The sequence below is a fragment of the Acomys minous genome (genome assembly GCF_964271855.1).
Source record: "Acomys minous genome assembly, chromosome: 10".
Classification (NCBI taxonomy): domain Eukaryota; kingdom Metazoa; phylum Chordata; class Mammalia; order Rodentia; family Muridae; genus Acomys; species Acomys minous.
Window position 1 is genome coordinate 81,861,615 of NC_140491.1, and position 13,342 is coordinate 81,874,956.

Below are 13,342 nucleotides of genomic sequence, written 5' to 3' on the forward strand. Positions count from 1 at the left end.
AGATAACTATGTTTTGTGTGTCAAGTTGATGTAGACTAGTCAGCACAGCTGTCATGAATGTTAACAAAAAAAAAAAAGTTTTCTGACTCAACATACCTAAGTTTTCAAATATTTTTTTAAAAACTACAAATCCATGATTAGATTTCATAGGAACATTACATGGAAAACAGAATTTGCTTTTATTTTCTGGTAGCAGAAATGATTTGAAATTATAAAACTTATAAGAACTCCATCACCTTTCAGATAAGCCTGCAAAGAAAATCTTTCAGTCAATTTCAGTTGATCTTTAACCATCATACCAATCAGTAAGTATTTATTGTGCATACGGTCTGGGCATTATTTCAGGTTTGGTGAATAAATTAGGCAACAACAAAATGATCTTCTATTCATAAACAACTTCTTCTTAACTGCAGTATAATGAGAATCATCAAAAATGGCAAATAAAAAATAATACAGAATACTAGAACACAGTAGTTACTAAAGACTAAAATGAGGCAGGTATTTTGCATAAGGCTGTCATCACAAAACCTTTTACTGCTGCTGTTGTGACCTCTAAACATAAGCTAGAAGAGATGGAGGGAGGTCTGTGGATGGGGATCTAACCCTTACCACCCTGAGGCCAAATATACTCTTCAGAGAGCGGGAGGGTCAATGTGACTGAAAAACATGGGCAAATTTGTTGTATTTATCAAGCATTTGTAGATTAAGTTCTAAAAATTATACTAAATGTTTTGTTATAATGAGATTATCCAAATATAGTCATTGGCCTCAGGTGTACGTATACTTACAATACAGAATAATAAACATCATTGGCATTTATGCTGACTCTTACAGAAGGATCAATAGCAAGTTCTTTGAAAAAGGAAATCAAGCCTCCAGAAAAATCAAAGGAAGATGCTATCTCTGGAAATCAGTGTAGGAGATCCTCAGAAAAATTAGAAATAGATATACCATATGACTTAACGACACCACTTCTGGGCATATACTCAAAAATCACAATTTCCTACACCAGACAAAAATGCTCACCCATGTTCAGAGATTTTCTGTCCAAAATTAGAAGGGCACAGAAGCTGCCTAGATGTCCATTAGCTGATGAATGGGTAGCAAAAATGTGTGTGGTGCCTATACCACTGAAATTCTTTCTATTGTTAACATATAAGCAAATTATGAAATCTGCAAGTAAATTGGTTGGAGGCAGAAAAAAAAAACATAAATGAAAAAATATTGTATAGAGTGAGGTTACTCAGACCCAGAAAAACAAACATCATATGTTCTAACTGATGTGTGGGTCTTAGAAGAAAATATTTAGATTTGTGTTTTTAATTTGGAAGGCCTACAGAATCTAGGAACCTGGGAAGGGATCACTGGAAGAGAGAGAGAAGAAAACACTTAAAGGATGAGAGTGATAGTAGGCAAAGGTGATATGAAGGGAAGAGAGAATAATCAGAACAGAGGTTTTAAGTTGATAAGTTGGGAGAGGGATGGTACCATAGGGTGGAAGATGTTAGGGGAGAGATAACTAACTCTAATGATATATCCAAAGGGTCTTAGGAAAACTTACTATTTAATAATCTTCGTGTGTGTGTGTGCGCCCATGTGTGTGTGTGTGTGTGTGTGTGTGTGTTTAATTGGAGTTACCCTATACATAGGATTATGTTCATCTTAGAAGCCATAGGTTGACAAATAAAAAAAGTCCAGTGCCAAGTGGGAGAATGCCTTCAGATGCTTCCCAGAGACCCACAAAACAATAAAAGCTATTATTATTATTCTTGGGTTTCCACCACAACCTGATTATAGAACTTACTGCTGAAGATACTACTCAAACGGTCACGGTACAGGAAGAAGGCAAGTTGTACTGACCAAAAGCTTCCTCCACATTGGTTAACTATGAGATTACTAGAAGAAGCTATTCAGGATGCTAGGGAAAAAAATAGCTCCAAAAATTGTAAAATACAAAAATTTTCAGGGAATTATCAGATGCAAAAGTGCCATGAATACTGTGGAATAATTCACCAATCTACAAGAGGAAATATGACTGCACTGCAAATCTGGCCAAGAACCCAAAGCTAAGGAGCTCACAGGTCCTAGGTGTAAACCTAACTTGATAATTTTACTTAATGAACAGAGCATCAACTTTCTCTAAATTTTAATCTGCCTATTCATTTTTTTAGTGCTGCTTTCAGACTTCTTTGTGCAGTAGATGGCAGTTAATACAAAAACTCACAACTGCTCAAAGTACAGAGGTTAAGTTACTATGGAGCGCTCAGCCACAAATGGAGCATCTATACCAAGCTTCCCCTAGGCATGGTGATTATCAAAGAAGAGGAGGCAAGAGAATTGTAAGAAACAGAGGACCAGGAAGATGGGAACAAAACAGTATTTTCTGAACATTACGGCGCTGCTGCACTCATTGAGGAAACTCTGGCCAGCTTGAGGACAGCGAGCATGGCTCTGGAGGACTTGCTCTTCTCCCTCATTTCTCTGCCTTGCTAACATCCATTAGATTACATTACTGAAGCTAGCTACTGAGGTCTATTCCTTTATTTGGCCAATCCCTCCTCCTGAGTCTGAGTGACCAACCACCAATGACTAGCTATCAAAGTATTGATGTTTAGCAATCAAAAGATCCCTTTGGCACACTGAATTAACCTATGCCTAACTAAATTTAAACACCTCATCCTAACACAGGGCTTCCCATTTTACCTTTATAAGCCTTCCGGACAAAAATGGTATTTTATTCCTCTGGAACCATATGTCCAAATAAATTCCTTCTTAAAAGTTCATGGTGTATTATTATCCTAACAGAAAAGGAACTAATACAATGACCTAGCAAAGTTAAATCAAGAAGAAAAAACGTTTTATATGTTTCATAATTATCAATAAAAGTTAAATAGCAATTTAAAAAAAAAAAACTTCTCTACCAAAAAAGACCTAGACCCAGAAGATTCTCCACATAATTTTACCAGACCTTTAAAGTGGCACCAAAACCAATGCATCTCAATATTACGTAAAATGGAGAGTGAAGAGGAGGGGCCCTTACAAATTCTTTTTGCAGTAATCAAAAATTATACTGATACTTAATCCAGATAAATACCCAACTAAAAAGAGAACTGTAGGCTAATTTCCCTAAGAAACATAGATAATAAAATTCTAAAACAAAAACAACAACAACAACAAAAAAACCTGCAAACCAACTTCAGCAACCTATCAAAAATGCCGTCCACCAACAACAAGTTGGCTTCATCCCAGAGACGCAGGGTGAGTTCAACATACTTAAGTCAGTAACTGTAACCCATCATATAAATAAATTCAAGGATAAAAACCACATGACCACAATATTACACGCAAAAAATAGCCTTTGACAAAATCCAGTAGCACACTGTGATAAAAGTCCTGAAGAATCTAGAGATACAGGAGACATATCTTGATATAATAAAGGTCATAGCAACATGGTAAACAGAGAAAAGCTTCAAACATTTCCACCATAATCAGGGATGAACAAGGACATCACACTCTCCACCCCTATTTAGCATGCTTCTTGAAGTCTGCACTAGAGCAAAAGAGAAGGAAATAAAAAACATACAAATAGGAAAGGAAGAAGTCAATGTATCTTATTTGAAGATGATATGGTTCTACCTAATTTTTAAGAAAGAAAAAAATTAAATAATCTACCAGAAAATTCACTGAGCAGAATACAAAACTGACACACAAGAATCAGCAGACATTCTGTATACTGACAACAAACCATTGAAGAACTCAGGGAAATAATTACATTTACAATAGCTCTTTTTTTAAGTGGTTAAATCTAACCAGAGTGGAAGGAAAAACTTAAAATTATAAAACTGAAAACACAAGAAAGAAAGACCTCTCAAAACCCCAATGCTGGAGTTGGAGAGACAGCTCACAGGTTAAAAGTGCTGCTCTTCCACAGGACCCATGTTTATTTTCCTAGCACCCACATTGGGTGAATTACAAAAATCTTTAACTCCAGCTGCAGGGGAGTCAATTTGGGCAAGCCTTTTTGCTGAAAACACAAATACAAATTGTCATAGTTTGTAATGTCCCCCATAGACTCATATTAATGAATGTTTGGCACAAAGCGAGGGGCACTACTAAGAAGTGTGGTCTTTCTGGAAGAAGTGTGTCACTGTAGAGGTAAGCACTGAGGTCTCAAATGCTCAAGCTAAGTCTAGCGTGACCATCTCCTTCTGCTGCCTGCAGATGTAGGACCCTCACATCCTTCAGGACCGTGTCTGCCTGCACACTGCCATGCTTCCTGCCGGGATAATAATGAACTATATCTCTGAATTGATAAGCCAGCCCCAATTAAGTGTTTTCCTTTATAAAAGTTGCTGTGGTCATGATGTCTCTTCACAGGAATAGAAACCCTAACCAAGACATATATGTACACATAAAAAAATAAGTGATAAAGCCAGGCACAGTAGCACATGACTGCAGTCCCAACAGTTGCAGAAGCAGGCAGATCTCCGTGGATTCCAGACCAGACTGGTCTACAAAGGGAGTCCAGGACAGGCAAGGCTAAACAGAGAAATCCTGTCTTGGAGTGAATAAATGAATGAATGAATATTTTTAAAGTAAATATTTTTTAAATTATAATACAATTCTACATAGAAACTGAAAGGACAATCTTAAAATTCATATGGCAGTACAAAAGACCCAAGATAACCAAAACAATGCTGAACGGTAAAACCACTGCAAGAGGTATCACCATTCTTCATTTGACGCTAAAATACAGAGACCTGGTGATAAACATGTCATGGTGCTGGGGTAAAAACAGACACTGTACTAGAAGTGAAGATTCAGATATGTAAGCCAATGTTCCAACAAAAACCTGACTTTTAAAAAAGATTTATTTTTATGTGCCTTGGTGTTCTGCCTGCATGTGTGTCTGTGCGAGGGTGACAGATCCTCTGCAACTCCAGTTACAGACAGTTGTGAGCTGCCATGTGGGTGCTAGGAACTGAACTTGGATCCTCTCGAGCGCAACCAGTGATCTTAAAGGCTGAGCCATCTCTCCAGCCCCAAAAGCCTGATTTTTGACAGAGACAGAAGATACACTTAAAGAGAAGACATTTTCACAAATGGTGCTAAACAAATTAGGAAGCTACATACAGAAGAAGGTAACTAGAGCCTAATTTCGTAACCTGAACAAAATTCAACTCCAAATGGACTAATAAACTTAATATAAGATATATGAACCTACCAGAGAAGAAAGTATGGTGTACACTTGACCTTCAACCACAAGCAAGAACTTTCTGAATAGGACTACAATAATGTAAGAACAAAAGCAACAACTGGCAAGTGGGATCTCATGAAACTAAAATGCTTCTATATAACAAAGGATACCGTCAACTGAGTAACGAGTCAACCTATTGAACGGGAAAAAGGCTTTATCAGCTATAATCTGAATGAGGATCGGTATCTATCTAGAATATACAAAGGACTCAAAAAAGTAAATACCAAGAAAACACATAATCTATTTTTAAAAATAGGATACGGAATACATAGTTCTCAAAAGAAGAAATAAAAATGTCCAAGAAGTATTTTCAAATTTGTCAGTATCTTTAGACATCAGAGAAACTCAAACTAAAATTACTTTGTGATTTCCCAGTCAGAAAAATGTATGTTTAATAATATAAGTAACAATAAATGCTAACACAGATGTGGAAAAGGAGGAAATTTTATTTGCTGTTGGTGAGAATGCAAACTGTCATGGCCAGGTTGCGGAAATCAGCGTAGGGGTTACTCAAAAGGCTAGAAATAGATCTACAACAAGGTCCTGCTGCATCACTCCGGGCCAGATTCCCAAAGGACTCTATATCCTACTATAGAGACAGTTGCTCATCCATGTTCTCTGCTGTTCTATTCACAGCAGCCAGGAAATGGTAACAGCCTAGATGGCCACCACTGATGAAAGGGTAACAAAAATGGGATCCTATTCAGCTGCAAAGAAAAATGAATTTTTCAGGCAAATGCATTCCATTAGATATAATCATATTGAGTAAGGTAACACAGACCAAGAAACAAAAACAGTGCACATTCCCCTTCCTGTGTGGATACTAATATGGAATCCTCAGATGTGTATGCTTAAACTGGGGTAACTTAGAGGCCCAAGAACTAGAAAGAAGACATAGGTGGAGGAAATTCCAAAGAAATAGGCATAAAAATACACAAATGGGTTAGGGAGAATAATGGGGCAGAGAGGGCTAAGCAGGGCAAGGGATTGAAGGGTAGGGTTTGAAAACAGGGAGGGAATAACTAACACTAAAGACCTTTGAGAAAGCCAAATAGATAGCTATTACGATAGAAGCTGCCTAAAATATACATGTATGTATATAGAAAAGAGTTTAAATATACTTACCTTATGTGAGGGCCAATGCCTCTCCCAGGCATCATAGGTGTGGAACAAAAGGCCAGGACCAGGTATAGACTACCTTGTTCAAGCTATTGGTCAGTGGGGTCAGGTCACATAGACCACCCCCCAAAAAAAACAGCGAACAATACAACCTCCTGCCATCATTCCTGCTAGAACTTGATGGTAAAATCATGTTGCTAAAGACACTGTATCTTTGAATCATAAGAGAAAGAAGTAAAACGAGAACTGACACATAAGCTCCATCGCTGCTGGTTGGTTTTGAAGGGGCCAAAAGGTGCTAGTCACATTACTAGAGGGGAAAAATTAACCTGTGAGCCCTGAAAGCTGAAAAATAACCAGGGTAGGAAGATAAACCCATTGGGCAACAGTGACATAAAAGTCTGAGGCCTAGCCACCTACTTTTTCCTTGGATTTAAGGTCTGCTCCACAAGATTGTACTCATTACCTGGTAACTGGGCCAAGAATTTGAGGATGGATAGGTCATAGGCCTTTCTACTATTATTCAAATGCACAGATATAGTATTAAACTACACCTTACATACTTATCATTATACTTATAAATTAGCACAGTTCTCAACTTTCCTTCATCAAAGAAGTTTCTTTCTGCAGGTGATACTGATTAATACAAAGGCTCAAAATGAGTAAACTACAGGGAGTAAGAGATTCTGGAGTCCCTTACTCTTATTTAGTGCTCAGCACTAAAATATGACAGTTGGGTATGAAAGAGTTAGAAGATGAGGAAGAAATTTTGAAAGCCATAATATTCATGTGTGAAATTCTCAAGCAGTAAAATTTTTGAAATCACAAAGAAATAAAAACAGTGACAAAGGACTAAACTTTTACATGCAATACATAAAATTTTAAATGATTACTCCCTAAATAATAACCAAAATATAAGTTTAAGGGTCAAATATTTCTAGTAATACCCAATTCTAAGTTCAACTATGTCCTTTAAGTTGTGAATATGCAGGAACTCTCCAAGAACTTCGGAATGCTTAAGAGGTTTCCATTATTTTCAGGAAATAAACACTGCTCAGATAGAAATTTTCCATTCTAAAAACCTGAATACATCACTGCTTTAAGATAATTTGTATCCACACAAAGACTGCTCTTATATTCAAGGTACTTATGATGGCTATTCTTGGTTATCAAGTTGACTACATCTGGGATTAACTAAAATACAAAGGGCTGGGCATAGTTGTAAGATAGTTTTTCTTATTTGAATCATTTGAAGTAGCAAGACCCACTTCTAATCTAAATCTTTGAGGTGGGAAGATCCACCTTTAATCTGGGCAACACCTTCTGCTGGCAGCATATGGGGCATGGAAGAAAGAAGGTTTTTCTCTTTGCCTGCTTACTCTCACTGGCAAGACAATTCCTTCACTGGCGTTGGAGCCTTCTTCCTGATTACGACGTACAGTGAACACCATATCAGTCCTCCAGCCTGTGGCCTGAACAACTACTAGATTCTTGGCCCTTCTATTCCTAGGCAGCCATTGTAGGATTAGCTGAACAACAGCCTGTAAGGCATTCTAATAAATCCTTTTTCTATAACTATAGAAACAGAGATCCATTCAATAAACTGTTCCTCCAGATAATCATGAATAATACACATTTTTCCTCTAGAAAACCCTAATACAGTAGCTATAAACTTCTCATCATGAATGAAAATGAAAGAAAAAAATAGTTAAAACAAAAGTAAACAAAGTACTAAAAAAAAAAAAAAGATTCAGGTCAGCCTGGATACATAGTACAGATTTTGTCAAATAAATAGTAACAATAAAAACAACCATAACAGAAAATTTCTCACAAAAAGAAATGCCAATCCAGATACAGCAAGAATTTAGGACACCAAACAGGTAAGGCCAGAAAAGACCCTTATCTTCCCTTGTCACATTATAATTGAAGCAAAAAATAAAGAGGAAAAAGAAAGAAAGTATATGAAGGCAGCAAGAGAAACAGGAAGTTACATACAAAGGCAGGCCAGTCAGAGTAACGACAGAGTATTCAACTGAAACTCTGAAAGAAAGGACTTAAAGTGATATTTTTCAAGTTCTGAAAGGCAACAATGGGTAATCCAGAACAGTTATCTACCATAATTGAAAACAAAAACAAAAATCTTCCCATGAAAAAAAAATACACTAAGGAAAGTTATTACCCTACGCTAGCACTACAAGTTAAAGGAATCCTTCAGATAGAATAGAGAAATAAATCCATATGTGAGACCTGGTAAAGAATATATGACGTTAGAATAACACTCAGCCAAAGAGAAAGGAAAAAATACTTCAAAATCAGCAAAATGGCTAAACCAATAGACACTTTTTAACAATAACTCTAAATATCAATATTCTCAATTCCCTAATCTAAAGAAACAGAACAGTAAATTGGATCAAAAAGCAGGAATTCATCTATTCCTTCCATGAAATTCACCTCACCACAAAAGTCACACCTTACCTTAGAGTGAAAGGATGAAAAAAGCTATTCCAGGCAAACGGACCTAGGAAACAAGTAGTTATCACTGTTCTAAGAACTTGGTTGTCGGTGGAGTTGGGGGAGAAAAAATTTCAAATCAAAACTATGAGAAAAGATACAGGTGGTCCCTTCATAAGGAATAAGGGAAAAACACAACAAGAAGAGATGACTATTCTCATCATATATGCCCCAAGCATGGGCATAGCTGATTAAACACACACTCCCGCTGTACCATTCCTGGGAATACAACCAAGGGACTCCATATTCCTTTTGTTGCTCACAAGAATTAGATGGCCGTACTACTGAAAACACAGATCTGACCTGAAAACTTCCTCTCTGCTGTCTGGCTTTCATAGTGCCAGATGTGTTATACAGGCTGCTGAGATAGAAAAGCCATCAGTGGCATAATTTATTAGCAAACCCAGCATGCTACAATAGCAACCTGACAGACAAGATATGACCACTGGAGCAAAAAGTAGCACCAAAGTTATGGTGCTAAACCAACCATTTTTGGACTACATAAAAGACCTGCTGAACTGGAGGGAATTCAGGCTTGGTACTGTAAACCTGGTCATGGGCCCTAGGTAGAAACCTTTATGTTGTTGTCTTGCTTAAAGGACACTCTGTCAAACTGCCTTCTTAATATTTATGTTTAGACACATAAATCCATGTTGCCTTCAACCTTAGTCAGAGAAGCTTCTTTCTGCAATCATCATGCTGAGAATAAGTGACTATTGATTATTCAGCTCTAAATGGAATAACTATATCAGCCCTTGCCCCAGGCTCAGAGAACATGGCAGAAAGAATGTAAAAACTAGATAATTAGAAAGGGTGATATGAGATGTCATTTTGTGAACACAGCATGGCCATTTCATGCATGAACTACCTCTAGCTACAGGTAGTTACCTACACAAGAACTGTACAAGATCAAAACAGTGAGACCAGCTGACATTCTATCATGGAGCACTGACTGGTCTCAGTGGGTTACAAAAAACAAAAAGGACAGTCATGAGGAGGGAAGAAGGGGGGGTTAAGGACACCTGGAGGAGGAGGGACGAGGAGGGAGGAGAAGTTGGAAAAGAGTATGAACAAGACACAGAGCTTACATAAGGAATTGTCCTTACATAAGGAATTGTCATGAATAAATTTTTAAATTATACAAAAAATAATAAAATTAGGTTAATGATATTTTCACTAAGTTGGAGAACTTCACAAATTAAAGGTATTACCATTTCTTTAGATGTTATGAGTGATTAATAGCTATAATATTAAGCATTATATTCCTTACTTTTCCATTCAAACAGGTAGTATAAGGATTAACACGAAACTACTCAATTCTAGTTTTTCCCCTCAAACACAGAAATATTAAACTACGACACAACACTATGTATTCAAGAAGAAACCAATAGGAAATGTCTACATAAACCACTTACTCACTGAGTTCTAAGCGGCAAGCAACTAACTACACCAAGGAACTGAATGGGCACAACAGATATATTAGATAACTTTACCATAACTTATTCAAAAGTCAATTCAAACCTCATCATGCCTATGTTCCTTCAAAATAAAGTCTAGAACATTAAAATGCCATTTTTAGTATTCTGAACGTAGTTACAAGAAATGACTTTGTATCACATAGGCAAATCTCTATGAGCAAGTAAGTCTTTCTAAAAGGAAAGACATACACTAGTAAGGAGCTTTCTAGAATTACCTTTGTTATTCTTCCTGCTTAGAAGTTAACACAATTTTCTGTGGTGGAAGTCACCAGTAAATAAAAGCAAAATTCACAACAAGGGCTCATGCAAAAAGAAGTAGTTAAATGGATTTCTTATTATATCAGTTGCTTATGAACTAAAGCCTTGGAGTCTCCTATGGTATGAGACAAATAGAACGCTTACTAAAATATTTAAGTTGTTGGTAAGATTGTTTTCTAATGAAACCAGGGGCTTTTACCTTTCAAAACTCAAAAATAAGAGGTGAAATTTAAGTTTGACTATACAAAGCTCTTTCTAACTTGACTAAGGAAAGATCTAGTGCTCCCATAGATATAAGAAATAAAAATATTTCTGAATTTATATTCATATTCTTTACAGTCATCTGGAATACTTTAATAAATGTTCAATTCCTACACAGACCTGTATATTCTAGTCATCTTTATTTTTTTTAAAGATTTATTTATTATGTATACAATGTTCTGCCTGCATGCACACCCACAGACCAGACGAGGGAATCACATCACATTCCAGATGGTCATGAACCGAGATGTGGTTGGTGGGAATTGAACTCAGGACCTCTGGAAGGGCAAGTGGTGCTTCTAACCACTGAGCCATCTCTCCAGCCCTATTCTAGTCATCTTAAGATTTTTTTTTTTTTCTTAGAAGACAAATGCAGGAGGATCTCTGAGTTTAAGCCTAGTATATAGAAAGAATTCCAGGGCAGTCAGAACTACACAGAGAAATCCTATCCCAAGGGAGGGGGAGGTTAATAGAAAGACAGACAGACAGACAGACAGACAGACAGACAGACAGACACACACACACACACACACACGCACACACGCACACACGCACACACGCACACACGCACACACGCACACACACACAAGATTTTCTTTCTTTTCTTGATTGAAGCCCTCAATTCCCAAAACATACAAAAGCATTTCAACATATGAAATAGGTTATTCATTTATGTAATACACATAATAGGTGACAATGAGAAAAAAAAGAGGAAAGGAAGGAGATTGGGAGAAAAAGAAGAAGGAAGCATGCATTTCAAATTATAAACTGATTATCAATCTATGGACATTTTAGAAAGCATGTTCAGAATAGTATATACAACTATATACATTATAGTTTTAGAACAGAGATATTCACATATGCACATATTAAATTTTTCCAGATTCCAAAATAACTAAACAAAAATTTTATATACTACTTTCTACTAAAGAAATACTATTGTAATAGTTCATCTATGTCTTTTCCCCCTCTGTGCAGCCCTAGCTATCTCAGACTCGCTTTGTAGACCAAGATGGCCTCGAACTCAGAGATCCACCTGCCTCTGCCTCCTGAATGCTGGGATTACCGGTGTGAGCCACCATGTCCAGCCTCAACTTTGTCTTAAAGTGCCGTTAAATAACAATCAACATTTTCAAATATTCTACCCACACACATACATATATTCCTCATAATCAAATATTAAATACTTTTGTTGAAATATTTTTATGGTAGAGTGCTTGAAAGATTTGTTAATTTCAATTACCTCCACATATGAAAAAACATTTTTCTGCCTTTTTTTAATTCAAATATACTTCACTGTGGGCATTCAAAGGAAAATTACACATTCAGAAAACATTTGAGTTCCTCTTAGTTACCCTTTAAGTGGTTGAGGGTAATGATAGAGTAAAAAAAATCACATTCTTCACAGGCTGTCTTTTCTTTTCCCCCAATTTGGTGAAATTTCAACTTCACATCTTTGGAGCCAAAAGCAGTGGATAATAGCTAACGTTTTCTACCAGTAGCTTACTCGTAGGGAAGGAAAGTAGAGTCAAGGGAACGTGCTGACTCCAATTTATAAAGAATCAGTATATGCAATATATCTTAGTATATTTCCCTAAAATAAAACTATAGAAACATAGTAAGTTGGAGAGACAGCAAGTAAAAAGACAATGAAATGTGCTGACTATGGCTAATGACTAATGTCGTGAGGGTTAGCTGGCCATACATTCTCACTGAGATGGTGCACACAAGCAGAAAGTACTTTGTTCCTTATCACTGCGAATAGGACCAGGCTGCCTCTGCAAGACAGACAGAAACTAAAACCTTTTCTCCCTGAGACTCCAAGAACAGAATAAAGATCAAAAATCACGGTAAAACAATCTAAGTGTTATCCTTTAAAATAAGTATTCAAGGACAATCTGCAAAAAACCCATATCTCAAAAGAATAATCAGAGAACAACATTCACCTGTGTTTGGAGGGTATCTCAACTTCAATTCCATCAGCTGGTTTTTTTTTTCTTTTAAAACAAATAATTCTAGAGTCCTTACATGATATCATCTCAAATATCTTTTGCTGTTGGTTGGTGGTGTGGTGTGGTGTGGTGTGTGTGTGTGTGTGTGTGTGTACACTAAACACTGAGTTTACAATAAACTGAACAGACAGCATACAAAAGGCTTTTAGAACTATACCATATGGTCTAGGGAAAGGAGCAATCTGTGCAGCCACCGTCTCACTCTGCAAGCCTGTCCACCTCTATAGCATATTATACTACTTAAAAAATAAAAAAATTAAGATGAAAACGTAAAAGCAAAAATACTCTACCTTTAGCTTTACCACACAAGTACACTTCGGAAGTTTTACTGATAAAATGCAGTAAGCATCTGCTTTAATTTCTACTCTGAGATTTGGGGTGCAACACCCAACCCAGGCAGACAAACCTAGACCACTGTTCAAAAGAAACAGTATTTCAGCAGGGTA

General features: G+C 36.7%; 1 protein-coding gene across 4 annotated transcripts in view; it reads right to left on the minus strand.

Moving 5' to 3' along the window:
• The window catches only part of GTDC1 (glycosyltransferase like domain containing 1), a 364,500-nt gene that overhangs the window by 256,750 nt on the left and 94,408 nt on the right, over window positions 1–13,342 (minus strand). The window lies entirely within an intron of this gene.